Here is a 12,934-nt window from a genome sequence, read left to right as displayed (position 1 = left end):
TGTACTATCATTTTCCATTTTTACACAAGCTCTTTTTCAGTTTTCTATTGTTTTTGGATTTTGAAAATTTCTCATGTTTTTGAATTTTTGAATTTTTTTACTGTTTTTGTATTTTCTGAAAATATATCTACTCCCCCTAAATACCAAAACAAGTAAAAAATCGACAAACCATTGCAGATTGTTTATCATCATCATCTACAACAGTACCTTCATCAACACCAATAATTCCATCCGACACCGAGAAAAGCTTCATACCGTTCAGTTTTAAAAGATATTTAAAACGTGTTTTATCAAAAGCTTTGGTATGTAAATCAGCTTTCTAATTGTCAGTGTGGATTTTCTCAATTCGTATCAACTTCTTCTCGAAGCAATCTCGTATGAAATGATGACGAATTTCTATGTGTTTAGTTTTAGCGTGATGTACTGGATTTTTCGTGATATTAATTGCGGCCTCATTATCAACAAAGATAGGGGTGTTAAGAAATTGCAAACCGTAGTCGCGCATCTGTTGCTGGATCCACAAGATCTGAGAACAGTAACTACTAGCAGATACATACTCCGCTTCACATGTAGATAGAACCACAGAGGTTTGCTTCTTACACTGCCAGGTCACCAGACGAGGTCCAAAGAACTTGCATCCCGCTGTTGTTGACTTTGCAGCATCCGAAATCTGAGTCGGAATACCTTTCGAGCGTGAAATCGCCTTTTCTAGGATACCACAACCCCAATGATGGAGTTCCCTTCAGGTAGCGTAATATCCTCTTCACAATAATCATGTGCGAAGCTCTCGGGTTAGATTGAAATCTTGCTGCGAGGCACGTTGGGTACATGATATCGGGTCTTGAAGCAGTCAAGTACATCAACGAACCGATCATGGAACGATACATTGTCTCATCTACCTTCTCTCTGGTGAGATCAGGGTTTATCCCATGATTCGTTGCTAACGGGGTTGACGCTGGAGTAGAACCTGACATCCCAAATTTCTCTAGAATATAATGAACGTACTTCGTTTGGTGAATGAAAATTCCCTCAGGTAGTTGATCAACTTGAAGACCCAAAAAGAATTTCATCTCCCCCATTGATGACATTTCGAATTTTTGCTTCATAACTTGTTCAAAATCTTTGCACAGATTCTCATTTGTAGACCCAAATATGATGTCGTCCACGTATATCTGAACTATCAGAAGATGTCCGTCGACCTCCTTGGTGAAGAGCGTGGCATCCACTTTTCCTTAGATGAAGCTGTTGGCTAGTAGGTGTTGAGACAATGTCTCGTACCAAGCTCTCGGGCCTGGTGTAAACCATACAACGCTTTATCCAGCAAGTAGACCTTGTCTTTGTGGATTGGATCGGAGAAGCCCGACGGCTGTCCGACATATACCTCCTCTTTAACCTTCCCATAAAGAAACGCCGATTTCACATCTTGCTGATATACTTTGAAGTTTTTCCACGATGCAAATGCCAGAAAGATCCTAATTGCTTCTAGTCGAGCCACAGGAGAATAAACTTCTGTAAAATCAATACCCTCCTGTTGACTAAAGCCCTGGACTACGAGTCGAGCTTTGTTTCGAACAACAACTCCTTGGTCATCTCTCTTGCATTTAAATACCCATTTTGTGTTAATTTTCCTGTGACCGTTCGGCAAATCTACCAACTTCCACACTCCTAACTTCTCGAATTGACTTAACTCTTCTTGCATAGCATTGACCCAAGAATCTATAGTTAACGCCTCTTTGTATGTTCTTGGTTCAATCTGCGAAATAAAACAACTATGTGAAAAATCAGTTTGTAAAGAAGCTACTGTAGAATAAAAGCAAGTAAGGCCTTGGTCAATTTGACGTCTTGTGCGAACGTCTGATTGCAATTCTCCTATGATCAGCTCCTCTGGATGGTATGAAAGAGTTATTGGCATCACTTCGCTTGGAACATCTACATCGCTCTCCAGATTTGTAACATTCTGATTTGCAAGTTGTTCACTGACTGGGTTTCTTTGACCTGAAATCTAGATCTTCTCCCCCTCAGAATCTGAATCACCATGATCAAATACTGGCATGCTATCAGATTCTTGATTTTCATTGACTACCGTCTGATTATCAGGAGCAACTTCTGAGGATTGTTGTATATCATCATGTTCACCGGCGTTGCTTGGACCGGCTTCATCATCATTCGAAGTTTGCCGTGGTCATGTAAAATAGTCAGCTGGAAACCTCTCTTGCGATGACTCATATTCTCTCAGAATATCCAACTCATCAAAGAAATCTTCTTCTTCTTCTTCTTCTGGTTCTTCCATCACGTCAAACGAATCCCACAAAGTGTCGTAATGATAACGCCATGAATCTCCAGGATTCTGCGGCGGCATTGTATAACTTTGACATTCAACATTGGGAGCTTCAATAATCTGCTTCTCACTTGGAACGAAGACACGTCGTAGAGGACTTGCATAACCAATGAATATTCCCTCAACACTCTTCGGACCAAACTTTCCAAAAGGCTCTAGAACAGTACAGGGTGACCCAAACGGTTCAAGATACTTCAGATTTGGTTTGCGGTTATTGATCAACTCAAAGCATGTTTTGTTGAATTTCTTGATAGTGAGAACTCTGTTGAGCGTATAGCATGCGGCTGTAATGGCTTCTGCCCAAAAATTTATCGGTAACTTTGAATCAGCAAGCATTGTTCTAGCCGTTTCGATTAGTGTCCTATTTTTACGTTTTGCAACTCCATTCTGTTGTGGAGTGTATGGAGCACTAAACTCATGCAATATACCTCTTTCATCATAAAATTCTTCCATTTTGATGTTCTTGAATTCAGTACCATTATCACTTCTGAGTCTTTTGAAACGCCTTTGGTACAGATTTTCAATTTTTCTTAAAAACGCCATCAAACTATCATACTTTTCATCGTTCGACTTCAAAAATGATACCCACGAAAATCTGGAATAATCATCAGTAACCACAAGACAGTAGTAATATCCTGTAATACTTTTGACATTCACAGGACCAAACAAATCCATGTGAAGTCTCTCCAGAGGTCTTGAGACTGAATTGACTTGCTTTTTAGGGTGTGACTTTTTCTTCTGCTTGCCTTTGATGCAGCTAATGCACTCCCTTTCTAGATGAAAACGTTTCACATGAACACCAGTAACCAAATCATTGTGCACCAAGTGATTCATTTTTCTAAGATGTATATGACCCATCTTCCGGTGCCACAATTGCGATTCTTTCTCCGTTGCTCTAGACACAAAACAATGAGCCTTGTAGGAACATTAGACAACCTGACGAGTCGATCAGAAGAGTGCTCAGACTGAATCAGAGGCGGAATTCATTGATTCAGGCTTTGTTTAGCTTGATTTCACAATTTAACGTCTCTTTTATTGATCTGCTAACAATATACAAGCGCTGGAGACAATCTGGCAGGGCTTCGCCGTATCATACAAGACCACACACTAACTGCTATTGGTTTTGCTCAGATGACCTATATATAGGTGACATAGTTTCGCTCTTAAGGACATGACACAAGAGCGAAACTACATGATTACCAAATAAGCGAAACTATTACAATGACATATGAGCGAAACCTCTAGATTGACACATAAGCGAAACCATGTCTAAAACATGATTTCTCGATTTCCGTGCACGATACAATCAGCCCTAACCTAAGACTCGAACTAAGATGTAGTCGACAGACAACTGCACCAACAGACTCCCCCTTGAATGTTGACGGAATCTTCAGTGAGAGTCTTCAAACATGACAGCTCTTCAATCTTGATCGGTCTTCTTCAGGAACTCTTCCTGGAATCATATACGAACTCTTCCTGGAATCATGTACCCGGATCTTTCTCTGGCTCTAACTCTCATCAGACTCCCCCTATCATCAAGCTGGGACCGCCGTCTGGAATTTGTTATCACCATTGAAATCAAATCCTGGGTTTATCAATTTAAGCTCTTCTCAGGTTTTGATGTATCTCCTGGCTTTCCTTAGCAACAGGATTAGAAACCTACACAACTCAAACACTCTATTACAAACAAAGAAAATTGTGATTCAACTTAATGAATCAACTAAACTTTTGAGAATCTTCACATGTAAAACTTATCAAACTTTGAAACTTTCCAAAATCCGATTAAACATTTCAGACCAATTTAACCAAACCTCTGTTCATCATGTTTATCCTTTGAGATTTTGAATATCAGCTCTCCAACATCAGTTGTCGAAAATATTTTTGGATTTTTCAAAATATGAAACATAAAAGCAATAACAAAAAATTTAAATGCAGCAATGGAATATGTAAAAACATATTTTTGTGAGTTCATGCAAGAGGATCATATCAGCTGCCGACTAAACACTAGCACCGTTAAGTTGTTATTTCATTTTAAGCATTAAACAATTCGCGTAGATTGCCGATATAATGATCCACTTAAATTCTCACAAAACGTTCAACCTGTTCGGGATACAGAATTAGTGTTTTAGAACTTAAACATCTACATGTGTCCCACCTCAGTATATACTCCCGTATCCAGACCCCAATATTCAGTCTTACAGGTGAGTATACCACAGCTGATATCTGTTAAGGGGTAGGTGCGAGGGCCGTGAGAGCTCAGGTCGATACTTCCGTATACGCAGAGAGATGACAGCTTCGACTTTAAGGTATGTCCCCTTAGAGGATCTTTTGTTTTCAACAGCAGCGACTATCAATTTTATTGTTTCATCAGCATGCTGAGGGCGAGCTTATATTTCAAAGCTTTTTTGCAGAAAGTATTATCCGGGGACTAGGTCAGTACTTCCATACAGCAGAAGTCCCGGGATAATACCCCAGATATCACTGAGTATAAAGACCTAGTATCTCAGAATACGGGACCCTTCAAACAGGATTTCAGGGGTTACCTATATATCCTGGAGGTGTTCCCCACGTAAACGCAAGTGAAATTTATGTTAATATCCCAAACTGATCTACTAATTCTGTGAAAACCTACCGGCACAACTTTAGCAAGACTGCTTATTTGCATTTATACATTACAAATCTTTACCGTACTGTGCCAGTCTAGCGGATGTACTATCATTTCCCCTTATTCGCACCAAAACTCATTTTTAATTTTTTCAATGTTTTTGACATTTTCAAAGTTTCAATTTTTTTTTTTTTAATTCTTCTCCCCCTAAAATCAAAATATGTTTCAATTTTGATTTTCTGGGAAAATTTGAAATAAACTGTACAAACTTGACCACATGATGAGAATCACTTCAATTCTTCATCCACCAGGCATAAACAATCAGAACTCCCCCTTACAACAAACTATTTTACCATTATGATCTCAAAACACTTAAGTTTGTTTTAATCAAAATGGTTTTTCTGGAAAAATTAGTTTGTTTACCAATCATTTATAGGTTCGGGATCATTTCAACACCTTGTTTTCTTCAAACATTTTAAAGATTTATCATTTCCAGTTTCACCATAAACCACTTGTAGAAAATCAAGTACAACTTAATGTCCCTGATTTACCACATGTAAGGCGAAAAATCACCAGAGTGAAATTTCTCAAGAAATGTGCCGATTCATGTTCCACGCTTACCAACCTGGGAACTCCGGCAAGTCAGGTTTTTCTATTTAAACAGATTCACCCAAGCCTGACGGTCCTTGGGTGATTTTGAATTCTTGTTCAACAATGGTGGAAAATTTGCATCATCCATTGTTAAACCTGAATTCTCCTTTTTTTACCTCAACACCAGGCTCCTCTGGTTTTTACAAACCAGAATCATTGCCTGCACAAGGCTTGTCTGACTTAGATCTGTCAGATTCATCGCCTGAAGGTGGCTTGTCTGACTTTGACACATCAGATTCATCGCCGATCATTTTCTTCTTCTTCTTTTCTTCTTTCGTCCTCAGATTTGTATCCAATGAATTCGTCTTGCTTGACTTTGCAATTGAGGGAGTCGATTCATCAGAACTCTTAATTGATCCACCAGATGAACCCGAGGACAAAATCTTCTCGAGATACTCTCTCGCCTTCTTCCTCTTTTTCCTCAGTCTGTCTTTCTGCCCCTGTGAAAGTTTAACTTTCTTTTCTTGTATTTTATGTTCTTGAACTTTAGGTTTTAGAACCTTCTGTTGATGGGGCTTGACTTTGACTGGAATCTTTGCCAATTTTTGAGACTTAGCCCTTGATCTGTCATTCGATCTCCTTGGGCAATCTCTGGCAATGTGACCTCTGATGTTGCAGTTAAAGCATCTTCTTGTTTCATAATACCAACTTTGGCAGTTAACAGCAATGTGTCCTTGATAACAACATCGGTAACACACTCTGTTATCGTACCATGTACCACCTTCACACCAAATGCTCAGATCATAGCATTGTTTAGCTTGGTGATATTCCTTCCTCATGTTTGTTGGATTTGACTTTTGAGCACTGTGGTCCGACCTGCACCACTTATTGCCAGCTTTTTGTAAGTTTTCATTTTTTATTTTTTTTAATTTTTGATTTTGATTGGATGATCGATCTGATGATTTATTATTTTCTTTTTGAACAATTTTTTCTTTTTTAATTTTTTGTTTCTGTTCCGCTTTCTTCTTCAAAGGTTTTTGCTTAGAACATTCACCTTTTTCAGTTGATTGCAGAACAGTTTTCTGAAACTTTTCCTTTAATTTCAAAAACAATTTTTGTTTTTCAATTTTTTCATTTTCATCATCAGATTTCTCATCACAATCTTCAACTTTGACATTGTCAAAGTTTGTGACATCGTCACTTATTGGAACTGAATTGATTGGTTTTGGACAGGGAAAATTCAAACTGTCTGATGTAGTCACAAAACCTATCAATTTCTTTTCAAGTTCATCAATCTTGTTTCTTGAATTCTCAGCTTCATGTTCAAGCTGAGATATTCTATCAAGATGAGACTTGATTGCCTTTTCATTCTCATTTTTCATGTTTTCAAGAACAGACTTTTCATTTTCCAAAACTTTTAACTGTTCTTGAAATTTTGTTTCATTTGCTTTCAGATTTTTGTTCTCCAGTTTTATCCAGAAATCTTCATTTTCTGATGATTTCTTTTTGCTTTCAAAGTCTCTTTCTTTTTCTTTCAAAAACTTGTTTTCTGATATTAAACTGTTTAAGTCATTTAACAGTTTAATATTCTCGGATTTCAACTTATCACAATTTCCCTGTAAATCCAGAATCTGGTTTTCATCAGTTTGCTTCTCATCTTTCAACTTCTTGACTTCCGATGTCAAACTTTCCGCATCCTTCAAGAGTTTGTCATTGTCAGTCTTAAAGTTGTCACATTTTGAGCACACTGATTCAGAACTTGAAGTTTCATTCTTCACAGATTCTTCATTCTTTGGATCTTGTTCTTTCTCTATCTTATATGTACCTACATCAAAGATTGTAACAAGATCAAGAGGATTTCTATTATCATCAATATAACAACCTCTTTTCATATCATATATCAAATTTCTTTTTGCTTCCCAACAAACATTTATTCTTTTGTTTATTTCATTTATCACATCTAAATTCAAATCATCCAAATTCATTTTTATTTTATCTAACACATCTCTCTTCTTTTGATAAAGTTCATAATCGTGAATTTTAAGTTTGCTGATGAATTTATTCAGAGATAATTTTGAAAGACTAGAATTTTCTTTCAGATTTTTCAAAAAATCATCCCATTTAGGTGATAATCCATTAGCAAACTTTGATACCATTTCAGCTTCTGATATTACTATTTTATTTTCCTTCAAATAGTCAATCAAACGATCAAAACGCTTCTCCAAATCATCCAATTTTTCATCTTTCTTACTCAGAAAACATTCAAAACGTGTACTCCAAACCTCTTTGGGCAATTTCTGATAAGAACTACTAAAATATCCTCGATACCAATCATTTAACCTTTTAAGATCATTGTTTTCCTGGTCATCAAACATCATTGTCATTTTTCTAACAATCCTGGTCAAGTCCAAATAAGCGAAACTAGGTCAAGTTCCAATGAGCGAAACCAAATATTTGCACCTATAAGCGAAACTATGATTGTTCAGAAAAGCGAAACTACTGATGTGCACTTGGAGCGGAACCAGTAATGTTCAAATGAGCGGAACTGTGAGTTGTCACAAGAGCGAAACCTAAGTGTTCACTGGAGCGAAACCACAAATTCTTGAACCCTTGAAGCGAAACCTTTCGAGCGAAACCCCTGGATTTTGGTGACACAAAAGCGGAACTATGTGACTTTTGGAGCGAAACTATCAAATGATGTGACACTAGAGCGGAACTAGGTGATCAAATAAGCGAAACTATACAAAGTATGTATAAGCGAAACCTAGTCTGAAGGTAGTTTGACCCATTTTTAGTCCGTATTTTGGTCTGAAACTTTCCAGGGTTTATTAATGTCCAATAACACACAGTCTGTGAAATTTTGATCCAATTTTGACCGTGAAAACTTTCTGAATTGTTGAAAGAAGGTGTAGAAATCAGAATTTTTGAGCGAAAACGAGTTAAACGGTAAGAACTCTTCCTCCTGAGCTCTGATATCACTTGTAGGAACATTAGACGACCTGACGAGTCGATCAGAAGAGTGCTCAGACTGAATCAGAGGCGGAATTCATTGATTCAGTCTTTGTTTAGCTTGATTTCACAATTTAACGTCTCTTTTATTGATCTGCTAACAATGTACAAGCGCTGGAGATAATCTGGCAGGGCTTCGCCGTATCATACAAGACCACACACTAACTGCTATTGGTTTCGCTCAGATGACCTATATATAGGTGACATAGTTTCGCTCTTAAGGACATGACACAAGAGCGAAACTACATGATTACCAAATAAGCGAAACTATTACAATGACATATGAGCGAAACCTCTAGATTGACACATACGCGAAACCATGTCTAAAACATGATTTCTCGATTTCCGTGCATGATACAATCAGCCTTAACCTAAGACTCGAACTAAGATGTAGTTGACAGACAACTGCACCAACAAGCCTGACCCGTGGTTGTAGTAGCTACGCTCATATCCAACACGTACAGATTATTGACTCTTGGTGCCCTCATGATAATCCATTCTTCAGGGATAACAAATCCTGGTTTCAAGATCAAACATTCTTTGTCTGTGAAGTGAGTGGTATACATCCTATCACAAATCTACGAGATACTCAGAAGATTATTCACCAGCTCAACAATGTAATTAACTCTTACAAATGTAACAATTCCATTGGATAACGTTCCTTCACCAACAATTCTACCACCTTGATTGCCTGCGAATCCTACATAACCTCCATTGAAATTTCTAACATCATACAGCAATGCTGTCTTTCCTGTCATGTGCCGAGAAGCTCCACTATCCATAATCCATCTTGAAACGGATCTCGGAAGCTCCTACACAATTCAAAAATACTTAGTTAGATTTGGTTGCTACCCAAGCCTTTTTTGACTCAGGTAGTTCAATTTTGATGTGAGATTTTGTAGTATAAAGTGGCGGAAAATTTTTGTCATTCATTTTTAGGCTTTCTTCAGACCCAGCCTCAACCTTTTTATATAGGAAAAACTCATCTTTTTAAGGTTGACCAGATGGTTGGTCTTTCTTTTCAACATCTTTCTTTTCAGAATTTTGCATTTCTTTCTCAAGTTTCACATAGTAATCCAAAGGAACATCCATCTTTACCGGTGTGGTAGAAGATGATTGTTTTTCAGTCTCAGAAACCTTTGGTTTTGGAACACTTGTTTTCTTTTCAACAACTTTCGGCTTCCATGTTTGTTGAGCTGACGCAACCCGTTTGTAAAATTTGTCGTTTTTAGTTACCACATTCTTAACAGGTTCAGTTTTGACTTTGATGTTTTCATTTTTCAAAACCTTTTTCTCAACAACCAATGGAGCTTTTCCTTTCCTATCAACTTTCTTCTTTTGAATCTCAACAACTTCAGTCTTAGGCTTCAAGTTGGTACACTTTCGTGCAATATGTCCAACTTGATTACATTTGAAGCATGTTCGGGTGTCCACTACCCGACTTGTACCTTCAGACTGAGGCTGTGAGGCCTTCTTCTCAAAGAACTCTTTGTTTGATTTTGAAAAGATTTTTGATTCTTCATCAGAAAGTGAACTTAAACTTGTCACAAACACTTTCTTCTCAACAAACCTTCTGTTTTGAACATTCTTTTTCAGATAAGTCTTACCACCCTGATATCCACCCGACTGTTTGTTTCGATTGTTGTTATAAAAACGTGGTGGAACAACAGGCTTCTTGTAGTAAGCTTTATCTTTTTCAAAATTCATTTGTCTTTTTGTGTCATTTAAACTGTTCACTTCTAACAGATCAACTTCAATCAATTTGAACACGTTTGTCAGTTTAGCAACATTTACATTTTCCAGTGGAAACTCAGAATCCGAAAACAACTTTTCCGATCCCAACATCTTGTACATGAAAAGATTAGGTTCTTCATTTAAGTTGTTTTTGGACTTTGATTTAGGAATGTATTTGTCCTAGAAACATTCATCTTCCTCAGTAGTGTCACTTTCAGATTTAAAAACATTCTCAACTACACTTTTCACAACTTCAGTCTGGACACTATCCTCATCGGAAGATGAAGTGAACGAGACATCAATTGTGTCCGGAAGTTTCACTTCATTATCATCCTCATCATTAATCAGCCCTGATTGTTTCTTTGAATAATTGTTTAAAACTTGTGGTGGAACTTGATGATACCCCACCCCTGTTCCATTCGAGTAAACATCTTCGCCTGCTTTGTTTTTCCCGATGGGTTTGGGAACAATGTGTTGTAAAACAAAGCTTGCGGAGTTGTAACTGGTAAACTTCAGATTGATGCGTTCATTCTCAATCTTAGCTTCTTCAAATTAAAGCTTCAACTTAGCAATCTCATCCAATTGCTTGTTGATTTGTTCTTCTTTATGTCTAAGAACTCCAGTTAAATGATCATTTTCTTTTCTGGTTTTACTGTTTCGTTCATCAGAATCCTTTATCGTTTGTTTTAACTTGTTAAATTTTCTGAGAGTTGACGATTTTCATGAATTAGTTTTTCATTTTCTTTCCTAATTCTTTCTACTTCAATTTTATCATTGTCCATTTTCTCAGTTAACTTTTTAACTTGATCATTTGAAAATTTGAGCATTTTGTCACGGTCAAGAATCTGATCTTCAACCTTTCTGACTCTTTTTATCAGATCGTTTACCTTCGTATCATTGAGGTAAGCTTGTGTACTACAAACTTTGCAGTTTTTCATGCAATGTTTGTAGTTGCTGTCACCTTTAACTTTCTTACCTGTCTCACTTGACGACGCATTTGAACTGACCTGGCTTTTAGACTTAAATACAGACTTAGAGTCTACCTCAAGTTCCTTAGCAGCCAGCACCTTGTCAGCCATCTTTTCCAAATTTTCAGCTGTCAACTCCTGTGACGTATCAATGATCCCTTCATCGATCTTCTTTGGCTTCTGTTCCTGCTCCTTTTCTTTCTCTTTCTCTTCACCACCTCCCCACCATTTTCTCTGTTGAGACTCTTCAAGTTCAGCAAATTCCTCAGCGAAAGCTTCAAGACTAAGAGTCTTTGGATCAATAGCAATGTTTCCTTCAGGATCAAGGTAACGTTCTCTATCTGCATCCCATCTTTTTGCCTTTTTAGCTTCACTGTATACACGAGAAATTCTGATCATTTTGTATTGAGCTCTCTGTTGTCTATCATTTGCTTTTTCTGCTACTGTTCTCGTGTCTCTGAACGGTTTAATTTCTGTTGTTGCTGCAAACGCATAACCTACTGCGTCTTCCTCAGGTAGCAGCTCACTCCAATCAAAACCTTCATCGTCATGAATGACAGCAAGAGCTCTGGATTTTTCTTTGTCTTCAATCTGCTTCATCCTGGGGGTTCAGCCTTGTTCTGATGATAAATTGCCTTCTTGTAATAATCCTCTCGAAAAGGATTTGCAGTATCATCAGTGTAAGCATTTCTGCACTCTCGCTTAAAGTGACCTTTCTGTTTACATTTGAAGCACGTCACTTTTGATTTGTCAAAGCCTAACTTGGTAGAAGGTCCACCAATAGACTGTCTTCCCATAATCTCCATGAATCGCTGTGCTCTTCTCATTGCACTTGCCATACATCACCTTATATCGATCAATTCCATCTCCTCAGGATCGATTTGATCGTAGTCTTCCTTTGTAAGGTTGGTGTTGCCTATCTTTCCTGCAACGAGACTTTCATACGATTCTAGAACTGGAGCTAGGAAAACCATCTGCTGCTTTGCAGATTCTTCGCTAAAATTTTGACCATTCTTCAAATCTACAGCGATGTTGCATTGAAACACATTCTTTTGAGCAGATTGATTTTCAGTGTTTGATGAAGATCCACTGTGAATACCACTATGAGGAGTTTCATGATTCACAGTATTTGAGCTTTCTACAGAAAACGATGTTCTTAGAGACCCAGTCTTTGGTAGATTTCCTCTGTAGTACATCTCCACATTCTGCTGATGAGCTGGGTTGTTGACTTTAGATTTCTTTATCTCCAACTCATGGCTTTCTAGTCTTTCGATCAGCAAATCCACTGTTAAATCTTTGGACTTGATTGTGTTCTTCAACATCATGGCAAAGTATTGCCAATCTTGATCATTCGGCAACGAATCAAACAATTTGTCGACCAGCTCCTCTTGAGTATATGTGATTTTGTGTCTTGCCAGCTCCATCTTCAGATGCACAAATCTCTCGATCATTTTACAAACAGATTCATTCTTCATACAACCAAATAAATCAAACTCTTTACGTAACAGTTTCTTTTTGTTTTTTACAATCTCAGCACTCCCTACACACTTAACCCTCAGTTTCTCCCAAAGATCTGTCGAATTTGTATACTCGATCAACGAAATTATATCATCTCTGACTGACTGATGAATCAACGCTATGCATTTTTGTTCAGCAACGTATCTTTCAATATCATCAGGTTCTACTAAA

The sequence above is a fragment of the Helianthus annuus genome, chromosome 9, assembly GCF_002127325.2.
Source record: "Helianthus annuus cultivar XRQ/B chromosome 9, HanXRQr2.0-SUNRISE, whole genome shotgun sequence".
NCBI classification, from domain to species: domain Eukaryota; kingdom Viridiplantae; phylum Streptophyta; class Magnoliopsida; order Asterales; family Asteraceae; genus Helianthus; species Helianthus annuus.
This window is presented reverse-complemented; position numbering follows the sequence as displayed.